The sequence below is a fragment of the Pteropus vampyrus genome, unplaced genomic scaffold (genome assembly GCF_000151845.1).
Source record: "Pteropus vampyrus isolate Shadow unplaced genomic scaffold, Pvam_2.0 Scaffold47, whole genome shotgun sequence".
Taxonomy (NCBI): domain Eukaryota; kingdom Metazoa; phylum Chordata; class Mammalia; order Chiroptera; family Pteropodidae; genus Pteropus; species Pteropus vampyrus.
In genome coordinates, this window is record NW_011888828.1 from 3,337,515 (window position 1) to 3,355,728 (window position 18,214).

Genomic DNA, 18,214 nt, shown 5'->3' on the forward strand with positions numbered 1-18,214 from the left:
TTTTTTCCCTTTGTGTAGAAAACAAGCCACATAAATAACCACATTGGGATCAATGAAGCATCTGTTTCACACACCAAAAAAAAAAACTCAACTGTCAGAATGCTGCTCAGATTTTCTGGTGTGCTTAAAGAAAACCATTTTCAGAGAAAGGTGCTATATTTCTATTTGAAAAAAGAAATCCATAATCTCTTTTCTAAATTTGATTTCTATACCATAACTACATTCTTTTACATATGTATACACACTTATTAACACAGGTGCACTTGATTATAAATATACATATAAAAAATTTAGGCTCATGCCATAAAATATGAAGATAAAACTTTAAGAATTTCCTTTGGTCTTTTAGGAAAACAAGTATCATTTGGAAATGTTTTTATATGTCTGAATAGCATAACTATACTTATAAAAAGTATCTAATCATCTCAATTCATGTCTACTGAATAAAATAAAGTAAAACTGCCCCCTCCACAAATGGCCCATCTATTCTGTCAACTGACCTACATCGGAGTGTTTACATTACCCTTATTACTGCTGGTATCACCAATATTCAAATTCCACATATTTTGCTATCTTCTCCAAAACTAAACCCCATAGGGAGCTTCACTTCTATGATCTTCGACAAATCAATATTGGCTCAGTGAAAATTATTTAACCAAGTGCCGTTTAAAACGACACCACTGATAGACACCCAGACAGCAGCAGCAGCAGCAGTTTTCACTGCCTCAGCAGATTTAATTTTTTTTAATGGAAGGATTTGATTTAAAGAGAATGGTTGATCTCAATCCAATATAGGAAAGAAAAAAATGTTTCCTATGTCTACTAATTATCAAAGAGTAAATTAGTAGGTTTCACCTACTTAACTGATAGTTGCCTTCTTTTACTGAGTTGTTAGCACATTAAAATGGTCTTTTGGGGGCCTAGAAAAATAAAAAGTGACCACTAAGTCCACCGTGCTGCTTATTAGAAGTCTCTATAGTCTCCTCTCTTTTCTCTGCACAAATTTTAAAGTTTCCCCATTTCCTTCTGGACATCTTCTATACTGGCAATTACAAGTCATTAAAAGTCTCTGCTAACGGCCTGATAGGGGTCATAAAGTCTCTATGGGAAGATTCCGCCTGACCATAATCAAAGTCCTATGAACAGTAGCAGGGTCTGTTCTATGACTTTCAACCATCAAAACGAAAGAAGATTTCCAGACCCCCTCCCCCTACCAAAAAAAAAGGGAAAAAAATGTTCAAATCTCTGTGGGGAATAAAGAGGAGTGAAGAGATAAGTTCTAATTGGCGTGGACAAGGACTCTGGCTCTTTTGTAACTATCCTTACTTTTTGAAGTCCTGTTAGAACCCTGTCTAAATAACATGTCCAAGGAACATTAGGATGTTAAAGAAAATCAGAGCTGTAGAACAACCTGCACTATCAGCTGGAGTGTCTCGATTGACTAGGCTGGACTTGTACTAGGAAGGTCTGGCTTCATGTAAAAAAGAGACACATTCAGACCAGTAGGTAAGCCGTGAGATCCAGAGGCTTCTGCCCAGAGAAGGGAGCTTTAGTTAACAGCAAAGCCACATGGATAGAACAAGGGCTAGGGTTCTAGCTCTTAGGAAAGGAGCAGGCGAAAGGGGCTCTGCGACTCAGGTGCACAAGAAGGGTAAAGTCAAGTTATAGCTTTGAACTTTTTTCTCTGACTTTGGCTTTTTTCTCTTGCTGTTCACTCACTAATGAAGATCTCCAACCTCCCAAAATATAGAAACTTCTACCCCAAAATATAAAAACATATTTTCAAACCTTGTATGTACTCACCTTCTCTTCAACCACACCTCTAAATGAGAACCAGGAAAGATACAGTAATCACTTCTATTTTTTGCTTAATAACTATCTAAACTTGTTTTAACAAGTTCCTACATTTGCCTTTTGGCATTTTACTTTGAAGATTGCAAGGTTTCATCTTTTAATGACGATTCCAATAGGTCAAAAAATATTGGGGAGGAAGGGAGGTTGATAATGAAATTCCCCTAAACAGAGTCAACCTTATTTCATTCTTAAGAATACCCAGGGAATAGAGCCAGGGCCAAGCACAGCATGGCCACCCCTATTCAGACTGCCTTCTCTGCCCTTGAAATGTTGTTGAGGTCAATTATCTTTACAACTGGCCTCTTCTAAGTCCTGAAGGCAAATGCTCCTTAGTGCATGTTTGTGCTGGCCAGTCCCCCTTCCCTATAAAACAATGGAACTCCAGAAGGGAAGGGGGCTGCTGCAGAGTCATTTGAAGAGGCAGTTCCTGGATTCATACACGTACCGGACACTATCTCAGCCAGGATTTCTCAACCTCTACACTACTGATATTGTTAAAGAAAAAATATTCTGGCACTTGTTAAACTGGTAAAAAAAGATTTCATTCAGGTGTAAAGACTACTGCAATAGGGGAAAGAGATCAGGCTCAAGTCTGTATACAGCAAAGACAGCTGGGAATTTATACCAAAAAAGCAAAGTGAGGGGGTCAGTACATGGAAAATTACTAAGACGAGACATCAAGGGTAGGCGGATTCTTACTAAAATGATCTAATAAGATTTTTACTAAACATAGACCAGGGTGATCAGATATCAAGGGTGGGAGATAAAGAATTTGATCAGATATCAAGGGTGATCGGATATAAGGGGTGTGGAGGGTGGGGGACTTTCATTATACTGACTCAACAGAATTGTTGCTAAAATTAGGCTAGGCAGCCCAAACACAGGATGGGGGCCAAGGCTGAGGCCTGGTCGAGAAGGATTGAAGGAGCCTAACTAAAGTTTGGCCAAGAAAGTCTTCATTAGCATTTTGAACCAGTTAGTTCTCTGTCTTGCGGGGCCATTCTGTGCACTGTAGGGTGCTCAGCAGCATTTCTGGCTTCCATCCACACTGATTACCAGTAGCATCTCTAACTCACCTCCCTAATGTGACAATCGAGAATATTTCGAGACAGGGCCAAATGTCCCCTGGGGGTAAAATTTCCCCTAGTTGAAAATCCCTGCTTTAGACCAAGGGTTGGCAAACTTTTTTCTGTAAAAGCCAGTTAGTAACTATTTTAGGCTTTGTAGGGAACATTGATGTTCTCTACACAAGGTCTTCTTTGTCTTTTTTTTCCCCTCAATCATTTAGAAATATATAAACTATTCTTATCTGGTAAAACATAAAAAACAGGCAGCAGGCCAGATATGGTCTATGAGCCCTTGTTTGCCAAACTCCACTTTAGACTAAATACCATTTTTTAAATAGATATAGACAGTATACAGATATTTAACAGAATACAGATTTACTTGAAACTATGATTAGGGTCTTAGTAACTTTCTACCAATAGTATTACCAACAGGGAACGGAATTTGAGGCAGAATCTTCCAGCAGTCCACAGTGTTTTTTACATTAGAAAAGTATGCTCATTCTTAATAGCCTAGGGAAAACCTGCTCTCTCCCCTCTAAACATAACCCAAACCTTGCATTCCCAACCCTAAATCTCAAAATCCCCAGGTATATATTGTTGATGTAGGGGTTTGCTTTTGTTTTTTCACTGACACTATTCTGGTTTATGTTTAACATGTTGTTCATACTCTTTCTTCTTATCTAACATTCTGGAATACATCTCTAAAATTAATCTATTCCTGGCTACAGAATCTGAGAATATAAAATAGGTCACTGGGACACCTTATCTTGCTGAGGGTCAGTTATGTGAATCCATATGCTACAAGTCCTCTCAGCTTTTGCCTCTAGAAACAAATACGTACTAATATATTAACAGGAATGCCCTGAAAATGAAGACATGCTAAAAATGACCCCAGAAGTACATAAAGGTTATACCACAGTACGGCTACTGAATAGGAGAATTTAAGTTCTGCAGTGCTTTCATTTTTCATAGCTACAGCAAATGCCGCTAGGGAAAAAAAATTACTAGTCTAAATTGCCAGGAAAAATGGAGAAAATATCTCTAAACAAATGCAGGAAAACATGTCAAATACATAAATTACAAATCCTATAGGATATATCTGCCATGTGCTTATTCCTCTTTGATTAAAATATCAATATTAAAATTTCATCTTTGATGCTGAGACCCTGAATAGTAAAGCAGCAGCTGATGACAAAAATAGAACGCATATTCTTTATCGTCAACTGAATTCATTTTAAGTCATAAAAACAATATATAGTCATTGAAAAAATATATATAATTTATAGTAACAAATTACTCAAAGCACCACCAAAAGATATAAACTCTTTGTAAAGCTTTACTATCTTTCTTTCTACCCTTTTTTAACACTTTCTAATAATTTCATAAATTTTTAAAAATCAGAAACATAAAAAATGTGTGTGTACACATTTGGCAAAAGATTTGGCAAAGATACCAACAAGGGATGTGTATCGTTGATCTCTTCTGTTCTTCTATAAACCATAACAACACAGAAATCCAAACAAAATTATGTACAAATGTACTAAGTCATTCATCGAAGAACATTCCTAATTGTGAAAAACTGGAACAAGCTGTATTCAATAATAAGGATTAAATATATATATATATATATGGATATCCATATAGTGGAATGAAGAACAACTAATAAAATTGGAATTTTTGGAGGGAGGTGGGATTTAATGGCAAGATTAAATCTTGATTCCTGCCCCTTCCATTTAATACTATATCCTGAGCATTTTTCCAAGTTATTAAATTCTCCAAAAAGTCTAATGCATAGAATTTAGATTTTAGATTTATAGAAGATTGAATGGAAGGAGATTAAAGATAAAGATTCCTTTTTTCTTGGTATCTATTGTCAAATCTTTTGTCAAATGTTCTAGCAATTTATACTCCCACCAGCAGATTCTGGAGACATGTTAGTGAGACTTTAAGAAGATATATTCGTAAATCAACAAGTACAAATATTCCTTCCTCCCAAAAAATAATAAAGAATCATAAAAACGATCATTTAGATTTTTTAGATGCCTGTTATTAAATCGAAAATATACAAACGATGGGTAATTTTATATAGAGTGACTAGAGACAAAAAATGATAAGACTCCCTTCAAATCCACTATATTTATTTATTTATTTTAAAAAGTACTGACACACTGATCTGCAAATTTACTAAAACTGTCTATGATCAATTAAGAGGAAATCATCCTAATATGTTGAGACTTCTAATTACCACTCAGTATCCATTCTCCCATTCCTTATTAACAGAACCCCAATTTTGTACCAAGAAGCAAAGAACTAAGGCAAACAAAATTATCTCCAAGCCTCCAAAATTATCTACAAGCCTCCGCTGTAGCCAGAAGTAAGACCATGATGTCATCTGGTCAATGAGTATGAGAAGAAATCTCTGGAAGGCCTTTCAGGAAAGCCCCTAAGAGCAGGGGGCGGTGGGGGCACATGCGGGTGATTAGACTTCTGGGCATCATCTTGACATAAGAATATGGGGACAGGGATCAGGCCCAGGAGAGCAGAGCAGAAAGATAGAGAGAACTTGGCTCCTTAGTAATCAAGGAACCACTCTACTAAACCTAGATAACCTGGTTCCAGACTTAGATAATGAGGAAATAAAAATAACCCTCTCATTTGTTTAAGCCATTGATTCTGGTAGTTACTTATGGGTGAACCTAACCTTAACAAATACGTCTATCCCCTGCTAGAGTTATTTCACAAAGATAAGCAGTGGGTAAAATTGGCAGAAATCAATTAGCTCACTTTAATACTCATTTAATTTTCCATACAATCAATATCTATTCAACACTTATGCTAGGCGAAACAGAGAACTAAATAAGACGTAACTTACAGTTTAAAAGAAGCAACTGAACAATGAAAATAAAGTATGATGAGTCATACAGTAGGGAAAGAATACATGCTATGGCAGCGCATAAAAAAAAGCATTTAACCCAGACTGTTGGAAGGTAAATGAGATCAGAGAAGACTTTCCAGGTAATATGAAATTTGAGACCTGCAAATGGAAATGGCAGTGTTAGCCAGGCCAAAAGAGTAGTGAGGGAAGAATATCCCAGAAAGAAGGAAGAGCATATGCAAAGGCCCAGAGGATGGAGAGAGAACATGACCCACTGTAGGCAGTGCAAGTAGTTTACTACGGCTGAAGCACAGCATTGGAATGGGAGTGAGAAGAGCACTCTTCTTGGCAATCTCTCTCTGCCCAGACTAGACTTAGATTTTTTAATTGTTCTTTTATTAAAATAAGTAAAAATTAAGGACCAAAAAATGCAAAAACTAACCAAAAGATACCAGTTTTATTTCCTAAGCCTCAAAATGTCAGGTACCACCTGTACTCTCCCAGCTCTCTGTCTCATGGTGAGATCTTTCAAATGTCTAAACTATCTTGTTCCTCGAATTTGGTGGGGCTTGCTCAATAGTGAAGTGGATAATGGAGGGTTTGCCCAACCCTAGATGACTGATAATGGAGGGGTGAGGCTGATGAATGCAGAGAAGTGTCATGATCAGATTTACTACTAGGAAGAATAATTCTCTGGCAAAAATATAAAGAAATAGATGAAAAGAGGACACTAATAATAAGTGGGGACAAGAGATAATGAAGGCCTGGACCAGAATGCTTACGACGGAATGCAGGTAAGTCTAAGTGTGCTTTTAAGAGAGATTTAGAAAGTGAGCTCAAGAGGACTGACTAGATATGCAGGGCGAAGAGGGCAAAGTAAAGGGTAATCCTAGGTTTCTGGCTTAGGCTACTGAGAAGGGAAGGTGCCAGAGCACAGTAATTAAGACGACATGCTCTGGGAGTCAGTCCATCTTCACCAACTAAGAGTTCTGTGACACTGGGAAACTTACTTAAACTCCATATGTTTCAGTTTCTACAGCTGTATAATGAGAATAATAGAATCAATCTCAAAGGATTTTGTGAGGAGTTACAAGAAAGTTCTTAGAACAGCACCTGACACATAGGAATTACCAGATAAGTGTTAGCTACATAAAAGGTGACAACTTAGGCCACTCTCGAAAACATCAACATTCAAGCGATGGACAAATGAAAAAAGACTGAGAAGGAGAAGCCAATGTGATGAGGAAAACTCACAAAAAATAATTCTAATAAGGTTGTACCATAAAAATTCAAGAAATAAACAAAAATGAGAATGACAGTGAGAAGAGGGAAATATATCATGCGTAGGGAACAAAGAGATTGGAAATAAAAGACAGGGACAAAAAGATCTCAATAAAAAATAGTGTTCCCGAAGAACCAGGGCTTAAAGTTTTCTACTGATTCTTATAAATTACCTAGAAGAACCACATTATGATATCTCTTAAGTTTATAAGCGTCAGAAAGCTCTTTTAGTAAGCAAACTGCTTTACCAATGAGGACATGCCTCAAGAAACTCTCATATCGTAATCTCAGTAGGCAAGAAAGAATCATATTATTCAAGGAAAGAAATCAGGACATAATGGCTTCGGTGAGAAATAATACAAACTGTATTTTGCAAATAAAATTCTGGACCCAAGCCTTCAGTTGCTGAATTTAAAAAAAAAAAAAAAAAAGCCATTTTAAATCATATCACTTTGGGGGTTGAAGGAAACTCAAGAGACATCCACCAGTTCAGATCACAGATAGATGATTTTGAAGAACTTGCTGAAAAGCAGATAACTGAGTCATCCAAGACCTACTGAATCAGAATCTCAGGGTATAAGGTTAAGAAAAATTTACTGCTTTATGAAATTTTTGAAATAAGCTCACCAGGTAATTCACGTGCACATGAACGTTTGAGAAGCCCTAATCTATTTGCACAAGAGACCAAGGGCTAGAGAAAACGAATGACTTGGACAATGGTACACAGCTAATGACAGTGTCCAGAGCAGTTCTCAAACCTCAACATTCATCAGAACCAACTAGAGGGTTTGTTAAATACAAATTTCTGGGCTCTACTCTCAGAGTTTCTGATTCAAGAATTTACATTTCTATCAAGTGCCCAGGTGAGGCTGCTGCTGCTCATCTAGGGACCACACTTTGAGAACCACTGTTCTCTACTAAAGTCATCAGAGAATCTTCTTTGAGTACATCAACTCAGAGCAGCCCTGTGCCCTTAAAGACCAAGAAAGACAGAGCATTCCGAGAATGATATTGAAAATGAAATAGAAAACATGACCAGACATAAATTACATACATTTGTTCTAAGCCATTTTGGTCAATTAGGAGACACATACAGAGCTGGAAAAGATCCAAACTAAGCTAGAATGAAGTTATAGGGGTCACAGAACATGTGAAGAGACAAAAATGACTGAATAAATAAAAAGACTAAATTCACAAAAGAAAGTAGAGAGATAATTTTAAAATTTATAAAACTGTGAAGAGATACATGCAGAATAAACAAATTTCAGAATGATAGCATTAAGTAGCTGGTTCGATTATTTGACTGTAAGAAGTCATTTTTAGGTATCTTTTTGTGTTTTTACTTAAAAAGAATCTAGTCCAAGACCAATCTTGAGACTAGATTTTTATTCAAAATCATTTTGAAAATGGTTTCCCACTGGCTCCACACAAAACCAGAGAGACCACAGAGAAACATTCCTCACTCGCCACCCCAATTTTGCATGACTCAGACACGCCGGTATTGCACGAGAATGGACAGCATTCTAAGGCTGCTTAACTGCTACTCTTTTCTCATAGAGATAGCTCTTAAACCTGAAATACTCTATTCAAATCTGTAATTCTCTCAACATCTCAAAATATCTGTACTTGCCTCCATCTACCTGCTATTCGTCTCACTGTTGTGAGAACACATCCATAATTCCCTAACAGATGGATTCCATTGACAGCATCGCCACAGGACTGTCATACACATTTTACTCCATATTGTCCTCAACCCTTTCAAACCCATTTTCTACTTGTGGTCCTTGCTGTGCTACCTTTAGTATCCGTTATTATTTCCATCAAAGAAAGTAATACCCCCAGGTATTAGATCCTTTCATTATCCATGTTACTCCTATACCCACCTAAGCACACTCTATCCTCTATGTGTGATTGCCCAGGCTTTCATCTTAGGTACCATATTTGCTTTTGCACCTTTCAACCCCATCCCCAACAACCTCCTTCTCCCCAAAATAACCACACTTCTAAGGGCATAATACTTTGTTTTTGACCTTTTCAGAATCAGTGTAAGTATCACTCTATCAACACACAAACTGCTTTTTAGAGCTAAGTGGCAAAAGCAGGTGTCAAGTAACTTCTGCTATGCAGGCAGGTGAATGATTCAAGCTGGCTAGAGATTTTCCCAGGATTTATTTATCTGGCTATTCTTTATTACAAGAATGTCGATTCTGCTTATGGCCTTGAAACTAAAGCTTCCTAAAACATTAGAGGATCTCTCATTTGCCAAAGTTAACTGGGAAAAGTCTTGTAACAGGACTTACACACACACACCTGAAGACCAAAACTCCAAGTCTGCCATAATCAAATCCCAAATATAAAAAGTCACTGCCCACCAAATAACTAACATAAAACTTTAAAAAAAGGCTCCATGCTTACCAATAATTATTAAATCTTAGTTTAAGGTGAGCTTCGAATCTATGTAATACTCTCTAGTTTCTGAAATATATTCTCAATTAGAAACAGCGGATGTTATAAGAATTCTTACATAGACACAACAGCCATTTATGACTGTCTGCTTTTCTTTTCCTTACCCTAAACTGTCTTTAAAAGTATAAACTTCTCTTCAACAAATAGTTTTGGGAAAACTGGATATCTACATGCAAAGGAATAAATTTGGACCCTTCCATTACACCATATCCAAATATTAACACAAAATAGATCAAAAACCTAAACTTAAGAGTTAAAACTATAAAACTCTTAGAGGAAAACATGGAGGGAAAGCTTCAAAACTGGATTTGGCAATGATTTCTTGGATATGACACAAAAAGCATAGACAACAAAAGTGAAAACAAATTGAATGACATCAAAATTTAAAACTTCTATGCATCAAAGGACATATCATAACACAATGAAAAAGCAAACTACGGAATGGAAGACAATATTTGCAAATTATAAATCTTATAAAGGGTTAATATCCAGAATATATAAACAACACCTACAAACTCAACAACAAAAAGACAAATGACCCAGTTAAAAAATTGGCAAAAGACTTGACTAGACGCTTCTCCAAAGAAGAATATACAAATGGACAAAAAGCATATGAAGAGATGTTTAACATCACGAATCATTAGAGAAATGCAAATCAAAACCACAATGAGATATATCACATCCATTAGGATGGCTACTATCAAGTAAAGATGTGAAGATGAGAAGAACCTAGAACTCCTGTGGACTATAAGTGGGAATGTAAAAGGATGTAGCCACTGTGGAAAACAGTATGGTGGTTCTTCAAAAAATTAGAAGTAGAATTAACATATGATCCAGTAATCCCACTTCTAGATATATAGCCAAAAGAGGTGAAAGCAGGAACTCAAACAGATATTTATACATCCATGTAGAGCAGCATTATTCACAATAGCCAAAAGGTGGAAGCAATCCAAATTTCATCACTGGACGAACAGATAAATAAAACGTGGGGTGTGTGTGTGTGTGTAAATATACATATACACACATACATGTATATGTATATATGTGTGTATACATATATGTATATGTATGTGTATATGAACAATGTGGAATTATTCCGCCTTAAAAGGGAAGCAAATTCTGACACATGCTACAACATGAATGACCCTGAAGACATTATTCTAAGTGAAATAAACCAGTCACAAAAGGACAAATACTGTGTGGTTCCACTTATATGTGGTGTCTAGAAGAGTTAATTCATAGAGATGAGGTAGAATAGTGCTTGCCAGGGCTGGGGGAGGAGTAAAGGAGGAGCTGTTCTCAGTGTGTACAGAGAGGCAGGTTTGCAAGATGGAAGCATTCTGGAGATTGGGTGCACAACAATATAAACTATACACTTAAAAATGGTTAAAATGGTAAATTTTATGTTACGGATATTTTAACACAATTTTTAAGAAGTACAAACTTAATGGAATATTTCATACCAATAAGTTAAATTATTTTAATAAAGAAACAAGCATCTGAAGTTAATAGCCTTAACTTATAAATCTATTGTTATATTTTTGTTTTACACAAAGTATATTATCTCTCAATATTAACATGTACAGAATGGTAGTATCGTATTGTAAGTATCTTTTAAAGTAAAGGTATACTTTGTAGGATTGAAATATCTAAAACATAACACTTTATACACAATGCTTATATTCTATATAATTAATCAATTTAGAGAACTGAATGTACCATTTGTTCTAAGCCATTTTGGTCAATTAGGAGACACATACAGAGCTGGAAAAGATCCAAACTAAGCTAGAATGAAGTTATAGGGGTCACAGAACATGTGAAGAGACAAAAATGACTGAATAAATAAAAAGACTAAATTCACAAAAGAAAGTAGAGAGATAATTTTAAAATTTATAAAATTGTGAAGAGATACATGCAGAATAAACAAATTTCAGAATGATAGCATTAAGTAGCTGGTTCGATTATTTGACTGTAAGAAGTCATTTTTAGGTATCTTTTTGTGTTTTTACTTAAAAAGAATCTAGTCCAAGACCAATCTTGAGACTAGATTTTTATTCAAAATCATTTTGAAAATGGTTTCCCACTGGTTCCACACAAAACCAGAGAGACCACAGAGAAACATTCCTCACTCGCCACCCCAATTTTGCATGATTCAGACACGCCGGTATTGCACGAGAATGGACAGCATTCTAAGGCTGCTTAACTGCTACTCTTTTCTCATAGAGATAGCTCTTAAACCTGAAATACTCTATTCAAATCTGTAATTCTCTCAACATCTCATAATATCTGTACTTGCCTCCATCTACCTGCTATTCGTCTCACTGTTGTGAGAACACATCCATAATTCCCTAACAGATGGATTCCATTGATAGCATCGCCACAGGACTGTCATACACATTTTACTCCATATTGTCCTCAACCCTTTCAAACCCATTTTCTACTTGTGGTCCTTGCTGTGCTACCTTTAGTATCCGTTATTATTTCCATCAAAGAAAGTAATACCCCCAGGTATTAGATTCTTTCATTATCCATGTTACTCCTATACCCACCTAAGCACACTCTATCCTCTATGTGTGATTGCCCAGGCTTTCATCTTAGGTACCATATTTGCTTTTGCACCTTTCAACCCCATCCCCAACAACCTCCTTCTCCCCAAAATAACCACACTTCTAAGGGCATAATACTTTGTTTTTGACCTTTTCAGAATCAGTGTAAGTATCACTCTATCAACACACAAACTGCTTTTTAGAGCTAAGTGGCAAAAGCAGGTGTCAAGTAACTTCTGCTATGCAGGCAGGTGAATGATTCAAGCTGGCTAGAGATTTTCCCAGGATTTATTTATCTGGCTATTCTTTATTACAAGAATGTCGATTCTGCTTATGGCCTTGAAACTAAAGCTTCCTAAAACATTAGAGGATCTCTCATTTGCCAAAGTTAACTGGGAAAAGTCTTGTAACAGGACTTACACACACACACCTGAAGACCAAAACTCCAAGTCTGCCATAATCAAATCCCAAATATAAAAAGTCACTGCCCACCAAATAACTAACATAAAACTTTAAAAAAAGGCTCCATGCTTACCAATAATTATTAAATCTTAGTTTAAGGTGAGCTTCGAATCTATGTAATACTCTCTAGTTTCTGAAATATATTCTCAATTAGAAACAGCGGATGTTATAAGAATTCTTACATAGACACAACAGCCATTTATGACTGTCTGCTTTTCTTTTCCTTACCCTAAACTGTCTTTAAAAGTATAAACTTCTCTTCAACAAATAGTTTTGGGAAAACTGGATATCTACATGCAAAGGAATAAATTTGGACCCTTCCATTACACCATATCCAAATATTAACACAAAATAGATCAAAAACCTAAACTTAAGAGTTAAAACTATAAAACTCTTAGAGGAAAACATGGAGGGAAAGCTTCAAAACTGGATTTGGCAATGATTTCTTGGATATGACACAAAAAGCATAGACAACAAAAGTGAAAACAAATTGAATGACATCAAAATTTAAAACTTCTATGCATCAAAGGACATATCATAACACAATGAAAAAGCAAACTACGGAATGGAAGACAATATTTGCAAATTATAAATCTTATAAAGGGTTAATATCCAGAATATATAAACAACACCTACAAACTCAACAACAAAAAGACAAATGACCCAGTTAAAAAATTGGCAAAAGACTTGACTAGACGCTTCTCCAAAGAAGAATATACAAATGGACAAAAAGCATATGAAGAGATGTTTAACATCACGAATCATTAGAGAAATGCAAATCAAAACCACAATGAGATATATCACATCCATTAGGATGGCTACTATCAAGTAAAGATGTGAAGATGAGAAGAACCTAGAACTCCTGTGGACTATAAGTGGGAATGTAAAAGGATGTAGCCACTGTGGAAAACAGTATGGTGGTTCTTCAAAAAATTAGAAGTAGAATTAACATATGATCCAGTAATCCCACTTCTAGATATATAGCCAAAAGAGGTGAAAGCAGGAACTCAAACAGATATTTATACATCCATGTAGAGCAGCATTATTCACAATAGCCAAAAGGTGGAAGCAATCCAAATTTCATCACTGGACGAACAGATAAATAAAACGTGGGGTGTGTGTGTGTGTGTAAATATACATATACACACATACATGTATATGTATATATGTGTGTATACATATATGTATATGTATGTGTATATGAACAATGTGGAATTATTCCGCCTTAAAAGGGAAGCAAATTCTGACACATGCTACAACATGAATGACCCTGAAGACATTATTCTAAGTGAAATAAACCAGTCACAAAAGGACAAATACTGTGTGGTTCCACTTATATGTGGTGTCTAGAAGAGTTAATTCATAGAGATGAGGTAGAATAGTGCTTGCCAGGGCTGGGGGAGGAGTAAAGGAGGAGCTGTTCTCAGTGTGTACAGAGAGGCAGGTTTGCAAGATGGAAGCATTCTGGAGATTGGGTGCACAACAATATAAACTATACACTTAAAAATGGTTAAAATGGTAAATTTTATGTTACGGATATTTTAACACAATTTTTAAGAAGTACAAACTTAATGGAATATTTCATACCAATAAGTTAAATTATTTTAATAAAGAAACAAGCATCTGAAGTTAATAGCCTTAACTTATAAATCTATTGTTATATTTTTGTTTTACACAAAGTATATTATCTCTCAATATTAACATGCACAGAATGGTAGTATCGTATTGTAAGTATCTTTTAAAGTAAAGGTATAATTTGTAGGATTGAAATATCTAAAACATAACACTTTATACACAATGCTTATATTCTATATAATTAATCAATTTAGAGAACTGAATGTACCTAGTAATGAAATAACTTCACAGCAAAGCATACTGCTTCATGTCATGTTAATACTTCCTTTCTTTTGAAGGTTTCAAACAGCTTCACAAATGTCAGAGCACTAGAAAGAAAGCATTTCATCTGTCTGAACCATAAATTACACAGCTAAATCTTCATAACAATGTTTACTTAAAATGCTGGGCTACAGGATAAGTGTAATGTAGCATAGATTCCAGGGGCCTCCAATACCTATCTACCCCATTACTCTTCACCCTCAATTTGAAGATACCTGAAGTACAAGTTACTAACAAATCTGAAGAGTAGATATTTCATAAAATTTAGCATTTGACATCTAGATGTCAAAAACAGATTTACCTATTTGCCTCCAGGGAAAAATGTATACATATTTAATTTAGACATAAAGTTCAAAGTATAGTTTTATTCAATTACATTCTTAATTTGATCAAATAATACGCTACTTGAGAACAGAACCCTGTGTCAAAATAGTATACTAAAAAATATTGGCATTGTTTTATCTAAAGTAAAAATCAAGGAAATAACTATGCAATACCTTTTACTAAAAGAATGCAAAGGTTAGGTAGAGGTAAGTCTTACTGCACTGAAGGTGTCAATCACTGTTGGTCCTTGTAAAAGATGGATTTCTACTGCCTCCTACCATTCTGATTCTGATTGTGACACACCATATTGGGGCCTGGTAATTTGAAATTTTAATGTGCAGTTTTAACAAGCACTCTAATAACACTCTGAGAAATAAATGCAAAACACACCACCAGTAAGATACAAATTACAAAAATCTTAGAGATAAACCTTATAAGTTTAGATCTCATCTTATTTAACCGGATTAATAAGTTTAGATCTCATCTTATTTACTCTTTCTATAATACCGACTGACTAATCAATTGATTGATTTTAATAAGAATTCCAACACTTACATAGTCAAATAAATAATATGTTTCTCTGTAAGCTATGAAGCCAAGCCTAATCACTTATTTTAATAATACTACCATTGTTTAAAACTTAGAGTCACCTCTTTTTAGAATTAACTTTCAATACAGCATATGAGCCTTCAACATATATTCAAATTACAAAAGGAAAAATGGATTTCACTATGTTATTGCTTCTTCTGGTTCTTTATCAAAATTAGAGCTCCCCAGATTCATCATCCTAGTTTCAATGAGTTCAGACTACTTCCCAAAAACACCCTCACAGGACTGAGATTTGCCACCACAGAAAACAGGATGTTTAAAAGAAAGATTAAGATGCAGGAAAAATTTTTGATGTTTTGAGTAGAGGACAAGAGTATATCTGCTCAAAAAGACTTGTTTTGAACAAGATAATGTTCACTTGGATAAGTAAGTTCAACTAAGCTTTTTTAAAAGTATATTATTGAACATTACTGGACACATATCAATAGTAATAAGAAAAGAAGACGTTACCTATGAATGACGCTCTTCAATAGCCTCGTGCTGGGCTGTTTTTGCTCACTTTACTCTTTCAGAGAGGCAGAAAAAATTTCTCCCACACTTGGCACTGCTGGAAACTCCAGGAAGACTTTCAAAATCTATAGAAGGGAATAAAAAACACCCCACAATCATTAATAAACTGCAAAAACACAATCTAAGTTTCACTATTTTTAACCTCCTCCCATTTACTACCCGTTGTGCACTGAGTGTATTTCTCCTCAGACTGCACTTATCTTTATCATTAAAAAAAAAAAATTATAAGCAAAAAGTAGCTCTTTATTCAGAAATCTGAATGCTAGCCAAAAATGAGAGACTCCCGCTGGGTAGCAGAAGGAGGATTCTTCCATCTTCCAAGAGATGTTAAGTAATTATATACTTCTTTTACAAGAGAGAAAAAAAATGTGAAACTAAATAAGTCCATATTCATGCATCAGCAGCATCATTTTAAGTTAATGAAAATAAAATATAAGATAGCAAAGAGAGGACCACAGCAACTTTCTAAAAACATACAATACTCCCAAAATAGTCCCAGGTACCTCTGACCTATCTAGACATTGACAGCTGAAATTCAGTTTTTGCCATTCCATGGGCAAAGTTTACTTAGGTCTTAGACGTACATCTCATATCATCAGGCCTAACTGGGAAGACAAGTTTCGCAACACAAATACATGGCTTAATCCCTACTGAGCAAGCAGAAAAACATGAGTTTAAAGAAGGTTGGGAAACTATCCTACCTGAGAGAAATACAGAGAACAACACCTAGAGGTGTCCAGGACTGCATAGCAAAAAAAGACTATCCCTGAACACAGATACGAAAGGCCAAAGCTAATGGAAATGCTAAACAAAACCACAAGAAGCCGATATTCAATGTAAAAACGGGGAAACCAGAGAAAATTTCCAAAAAATAAGTTTTTTAAAAAAGAAAATAAATACTATACTTTAAATTTAAAGCATGGAAATCATTTAAATGTCCCATAACTGGAGGAAAGTTAAGTAAATTTAATATGACATAATTTACTCAACCACAATTTTGTCAGCCATCAAAAATTTTGTTTAGAATACAATGGGGAAAATGCCAATTATATAAAAAGAAAAGAGTATAATGTTGTAATTACATAAGATCACAACTACTTATGTAAAAGCAAGAAACAAGATGCAACTTGTTCTGAAATAGTTATAGTATTAGGTAAAATATTTCTCCCTCTTCAGACGGGTGAAGGTCAGCAATTCAAGTCAGAGCCTAGTATAATGAACACATCTTTTCGAAATCTCTGTATAAGGATTTCCCAAGCCCCAAAGGAGGAGCCACTCATAAATGTAATAATTTTTCTGCAATAGTCCAACATATTAAAAGATGGCTCCCTAAAAAGTGACTATAAGAGGTTTTGAACATGTGTTTTTGACCTATAGATGCCTTACGAGGCTTGGAATGTAATACCTTTTCTTTTAATAAATGTTTCATGAATGGGAAAAATGGGGAGAACCTTGATATGACCTAAATCTTCAAAACTAGACACAGTAGTGGTAGTGACCAGACATAAAAAGAGCATGGTGCATGAAAAGTAAAGGATAACATTTCATACTCAAATAAACAAATTCTTCATATTAAAATTTCTTCGGTACCTTCAAATGTGCCTTCTTCACTCTAATCAATTAATCATTCATTAAATGCCTGGGGCCTTGCAGTATATAATTCATAATCAAATCTCTGGGTATTTAATCGAAGTTTAACCAGTAACAGAATTCTACTTCTTCCATAATCCCACATGAACAATTTTATGATCAAGTGCTGGAGAGATACAAGCTCTTCTACTGCCTCCAAAGAATTACAGATTGCTTCCAGATGCTTTTCTGGCGATTTCAAGTCTCTCCTCATTCTATGACTCCTGAATTGTGGAATGGCCTCTCTAATCAATGAGAAATACCTCTCCCATCTTAGTGTCATAATCATACATCCTCCCCTTACACTGCGTTTTTAGGGACTCACGCACGTATGCTTTTGCTTAGGTAATAAGGCATCACTGTGTATCACTAAGGGCTTTACTGGGAGCCACTCATATTTTACCACCATGATTCTGTCAGCAGCCACACTCAGCAACTTCAAAGGAAGCCGAGTTCTTTGACAGTAATGCACAGAATGACATCGAAAGCAAGGTTAAACGGAACTCAAGTATATAGAAAGGACTTTCTTAAAATTCACTGGGTCTTGATAATTCTCTTGGTTGCCATCTCATTTAAAAACAATATATGTCTCCTGCTAAAAAGGCAGGGCGGGGGATTTGGCAGTTAACAATTTAGTAACACTCAATCTCTCCCCAGGCAAGTGCTTTTCTTCTAACAAAACATTCTACTTCCCA

General features: G+C 35.5%; 1 protein-coding gene across 11 annotated transcripts in view; it reads right to left on the reverse strand.

Annotated features, from left to right (window-relative positions):
* FAM160A1 (family with sequence similarity 160 member A1) overlaps positions 1-18,214 on the reverse strand; it is a 224,408-nt gene that overhangs the window by 157,106 nt on the left and 49,088 nt on the right. For all 11 annotated transcript variants that reach the window (XM_023530204.1, XM_023530196.1, XM_023530199.1 and 8 more), the window contains one exon: positions 15,831-15,955. The gene's annotated coding sequence lies outside the window, so the exon portion shown is untranslated. The remainder of the gene's footprint in view (positions 1-15,830; positions 15,956-18,214) is intronic.